Source organism: Arachis duranensis, chromosome 3 (assembly GCF_000817695.3).
Source record: "Arachis duranensis cultivar V14167 chromosome 3, aradu.V14167.gnm2.J7QH, whole genome shotgun sequence".
In the NCBI taxonomy this organism is placed as follows: domain Eukaryota; kingdom Viridiplantae; phylum Streptophyta; class Magnoliopsida; order Fabales; family Fabaceae; genus Arachis; species Arachis duranensis.
In genome coordinates, this window is record NC_029774.3 from 129,786,933 (window position 1) to 129,793,038 (window position 6,106).

Here is a 6,106-nt window from a genome sequence, read left to right on the forward strand (position 1 = left end):
ATACCATATGTAGATCATTTTATTACTACGATACATCTCCATCATCCTTCTTAACAGGCATATCGCTTCAGTAGTGGATCTGTCTGGCATAAAACCAAACTGATTCTCTATTACTTGTGTCTCTTGTCTTAGCCTCAATTCTATCACCATTTTCCATAACTTCACGGTATGACTCATGAGCTTGATCCCTCTATAGTTTTTGCAACTTTGTATATCTCCACTCATTTGGCATCTTCTTAGACTTTAAAATCTCATTAAAAAACTTGGTTAACCAACAGACGCCTTTCTCTTCAAGACCCTTCCAAACTTCAATCGAAATATTATCGGGTCCTACTACCCTGCCATTTTTCATCTGCTTTAGAGCTTCTTTTACTTCGAAGTCTTGAATCCTTTGTTAGCAGTCGAAATTTTGATCTTCTTCCCTCATGCATAACAGATCAAGGCTCGGAGGAGTCTTCTGTCTTTCATTAAATATCTCGTAGAAGTAGCTCTTTCACCTTTCATTGATTTTCTCCTCTTGAGCCAATACCTCCCCGTATTTATCCTTTATGCACTTTATTACCTGATCCAAGTTTCTCGTTCTTCTTTCACAGCTCTTTGCGATTCCATATATACCTTGTTATCCTTCTTTCGTGCCTAAGGACTAGTAGATACCCTCATATGCTCTTGTTCTTACTTCACTTATAGCCACTTTTGTTTCTTTCTTAGCCGCCTTATATTTTTACCAATTATTTGCATTGCGGCACAAAGACCACTCTTTAAATCACACTCTTTTTACCTTTATCTTTTCTTGTACACTCGCATTCCACCACCAAGACTCCTTGTCTCTTGGTCCTATCCCTCTAGATTCACCAAAATTTTCTTTTACTGTTCTTCTAATAACTTCTACCATCTTTCTCCATATCTCCTCCACGCTTCCGTTTCCATCCCACTTTGCCTCTTCTTCTATCCATCTTAAGAAGTTTCTTTGTTCCTCACCTTTCATCTGCTACCACCTCGTCCTTGGATTTTTCATTTAACTTTTTATTAACGCAAAAATTCATGACAAGCATCCTATGTTGTGTTGTTAAACTCTTTTCCCGAATAATTTTACAATTAATACAAAATTTTTGGTCGACTCTCCTCAACAAGGAGAATCAATTTGAGATCTTGTCATGCCACTCTTATAGGTTATAAGATGTTCGTCTTTGGTAAATAAAACATGTATTTACCCTTAGTATTGGCCACCCCAAAACCATAACCTCCGTGAATACTTCTATACCCAATCACTTCTCATCCAACATGGCCATTTAAATCTCCTCCTAAGAAAATCTTATCTCCCATAGGTATGTCTTGGACCAACTCTCGATATCCTCCTAAAACCTTATCTTGTGTTGCTTTTTCGAATCCATTTGCGGTGCATAGGCGCTAATCACATGAAAAATACCTCCTTCCACCACAAGTTTGATAGAGATGATCTGATCTCTCACCCTCTTGACATCTACTACGTCCTTCTTCCACTGCTTATCCACGATAATACCTACCCCATATATTTTCTTCACCTTTCCCGTATACCAAAGTTTGAACTTGGAAGTATCCAACTCCCTAGCCTTCGCACCAACCCATTTTGTTTCTTGTAGGCACATGACGTTAATCTTCCTCCTTGTCATGGCATCCACCACCTCCATGGATTTTTTTTGTTAGAGTGTCTATGTTCCATGTCCCAAATCTCAACCTTCTATCGTCCCGACCTTTATCTTTTTCTTTGTGAACTAGTTTATTTACCCTCGTTCGTTCACGAAAACGCAAAAATTCTTACTCATTTAACACTACACCCGGACACCGATACATCGGCTCTTACTCATTTGACACTGTACGCGAGCCATATAGCGCGTTGCTTTCGGGCAACGACCTAACTTTAACACAGTAATATTTTTGATCCATGTCATAAAGATTCGACTAAATTTTTATGTTGGCTGTCGAAGATCTAACACAGCCCTCTCTTTTATCCATATTTAGGACCGGCTATATACTGTGATTGTAATATAGGCGGAGTTGTAACACTAATAATAATAGTTAAAAAAAAGGAGAGGACGATGGTGTTAGTGGCGACAGAATGAAAATGTTAGTAGTTAAATATAAGAGTTTGATGAAAAAATTTTAAATGATGGTGGTAAAAGGTTAGAGATTGGGATAGCAGCATCGAATGATTAGATATTAAAAGTGGGATAAATTAAATTAGGTTTGGAGGAGCGATTTAAAAATTTTGAATAATATTTTAGAATATAAATAATTTTGTCAATCGAAATTCATTTTTATGTGCACAAAATTAAATTTATTCTTTTGTCAGTAAATTTATCAATATTTTGAACCTTCATATGCAGAAGTTTAAAGTTTTCAAATTTCTTATTTTAGTAAATGTCCAAATTTTATACGATATATAAGATTTTGTTTTTTCACACTCTGGAATTAGTTAATACATATTATTAGTCACCTATATCTCTATATAAAAAGATATAAAAATATTTTATCCACACTAACAAATTAATTGCTATATTAAATTATTAATTATTATATATTTGTGTATAATACATATTGATTTTTTTAATTAAATAATTAACCATTTAAATACTTAAATATATTATTAAAGTATAATTAATCTTAATATTAATAAATTATTAATTTTTTTTACAGTAATATAATAAAAAAATGTTATAAAATACCAAATTCATATTACTTTATAGTTTATAAAATAGCTGAATAATTATTGCTGATTTTTTGCATACAAAACATATATACAAGCCAGGTTAGAATAGTAGCAGTAGAAACACGTTTTGAGGGCTGGTGGATATGGATTATTCATGACAGAAGAGGCACACACATTTCTCAACATTATTATTACGCCAGCGACGTTGCTGAATATTTGTAAATGGACAATCCCTTAAACGAAAAGAGAGAGAGAGAGACCCAAAAGGGCACACATTCTCCTCGTGCCCAAGGGCCAAGGGGCAGATGGGAAATGGACCAACACATAAAGGGATTAGGAGAGATAAGCTTTCTGCATCCTTTTCTATCACAATCAAGTTAACCTTGAAATTTGACTATGACTTATCAATTAATAGAACTTCCGGTTTTTTCATTTCATTTTTAGTATAAGTCTAATTATATACTGTGACTACCATAACAATGATAATCTAACAATACCTATATACTCATAATACATACGTAAATGAGATTACCAGTTGGCACAATCGGTAAAAGTAGTGTTTTGTTTATTTGGTTAAATATTTTTTAAAACGAACAAGTTAGTAAAATATAAAATGAGAAGTTAATTAGTTTAGTAAAATATAAAATGAAAAGTTAATTAGTTTTTAAATTAACGATAATATTAGAGACATAAAAAAATTAAAATTTGTCTTATTTAATATTTATTTTTTTAATATTTATTTATTCTTCTCCTCCAATTTTTTTCGTCGCAACGCTGCCCTATCTTTTTCCAACTCCTTTCACTCTCATCGCGATACTGCCGCATGAAAATCCTCTCGCCGAAACGTCATTTAGTATCTCCTCCATTCGAGCAGTCACCGTGCCATGCCAAAACTGCACCGTCAATCATCGTCCATCATGTACCAGTTATCCACCGGCCGAAAAAATCCGTCCTCCACGATCGATGATGCATAAGAGAGTGACTGTCGCAGTTACGCCCCACACAACATTCTCCTTCTTGTTGTTGTAGGTTTTGAATGATTTTTTTTTATTAATTTTAGATGTTTTTTTTTTCTTAAGTTTCGAATGTATTTTTTGTATGTTTTAGATGTTTTTTTATTGTATTTTGAATTTTTTATCTTTTTAGGTTTTAGATTTTTTAATAATTTTAAATTTTTCTTTTCTTAGGTTTTAAATGTTCTTTAAATATTTGTTTTCATCTGATTTTAGATAACTTTTTTTAGATTTTTACATGCTTATTTTCATTTGGCTTTGGATGTTTCTTATGATAACTTGAATTAAAAAAAAAAAAAACGACTCGACGGACGGTGGTAAGTGACGCGGACAGTTCTAAGCATGGATGGTGGTGGATGGTACAAACGACTTCTGAGCGAGAAAAGGTGGTGGGCGGCGCAGCATAGTAGCACAGTTTTGGATCGCAGTGTGTAAATTTAGATTTTTTTTTTCCCCTTCTTAGTGGACTTCTTTTATACAATTCATAAACTAATTGATTGGAGTTAGTAAATATCTTAATTGATAACTTAACAAAAATGTTTTCATAAATATAATGTAGTAGTTATTAGAAGTAATTGAACTATCTGATTTTATAAAATAAAAAATTTTAATTATATTAAAATCGAACACTCTAATTTTGTTTTTATAAAATTATAAATTTTTTAAAATTAAAATCAAAATTTTCAATTTTATTTTAAAAATATATTTTAAAATATTTTTATATTAAAATTAGACCCTTCAATTTCACCTTTTACAAAATTAAAAGATTCATAATATTGAAAATAATAGACCCACCGATTCAATGTCGAGTTTAAAAAAACTACAAAACATATCTTTTGATTTTGATTTTTGTTCAACTGTCCTCATATTTTGAAAAAAAAGAATATACTTAAAAAATCAGATTATAGCCATATACACTTTTTTTCCATGTTGAAGTATCAAACATGTATGTAAAGTATAAAAATTAATTTGTGAAAAATATATTATCTTATAAAATTTTTCTTTAATTCTTTCTTATAAATAAAAAGTATGATTTAGCTAACAAATATTCTAAATATATAAGGTAAACTTATTAATTTAAAAATTTTATATAAAAATATAAAATTAAATTCTTAATGTGTTTATTGTATATTTATTAAATAAAAAATTGAAAAAAAAATTATTAATAACCATACACAAAATATAGTTAAGTCCTACAAAATAAAGCTGCCGGCTATGTGGACCCATGCAGCTTCTCGCTTTCCTTATACGGAAACGAATAAAACGATTTTTGTCACTTGTCGCTTTTTATTTTATTTTATTTTATTTTTAAATCCAAATGAACTTTTTTAAATTTTCGCTTGTTCATAATTTGCCCTTCGGAAATCCGAACGTTCCAAACATGTCCTTTTTTAAATGCCAAACTGATAATAAGTTAATAACAACGATAATATATATACAATATAATACATGATATTCCACACCTCCTAATTAGAGTTGGTAGTTTTTTTGGGTTTGTAAATGACACACCCGCATCACAAAGTTAAAATCATGTCTAAATAGCAAGATGCGATTTCATATACACATGCACGTGGGATTACATGTTTATTATTTAAATTAATTAAATTTTATTATATCATTAGATCGATAACAACCCAGATATATTTTAGAGAGAAAATGTATATTAAAATTATTTTAATGGGTTAATAGTTAAATTTGTCTTTAAAAATGAGATTTTTTATTTTTTGAATTTGTCTTTAAAAAATTTATTAAATCAAATTAGTTTTTTAAAAATTATAAATTAATTATATTTATTTTTTAGTCATTCTATTAATAATTTTTGTCAATAATTAATAATATGAAACATTAATTGACAATATAAATAATATTTAACATGTCCTATTAGATGTAAATTAGATATATTTATGAAAATGATAAATATTAAAAAATTAGCAGAATTTATTATTTTTTGTCATTATTTTAGCCATAAATTCAGTTCTTTTAGTCTAATAATCTAATTATATATTTTTAATTTATACTTTTAAAATAATTAAAAGATAAATATAATTAATTCGTAATTTTTAAAAGGCTAATTTAATTGATAAAATTTTTAATATCAAATTTAAAAAACGCTTCTTCTTTAATAGAATAATATAACTATTAATCCTTATTTTGATTTTGTTAAACCCATTGGTGGTAAAAGATTTTTTTGAAAGCAATGCAGCTTTTGGTTTTTTTGCATGACCCACTTTTCGGATATAGTTATTGATTAGGCTTAGTGACCGGGTAGCGTAACACACTAACACACTTCAATCTTCATTGTCATAACTCATAACTCATAAGATGATAAGAATGATTTCAGGAGGATTAATTTTCTGGCATCTTGGCGCGTCATTAACCACTCAATAGTTATTCCTGCTCAAGAGTA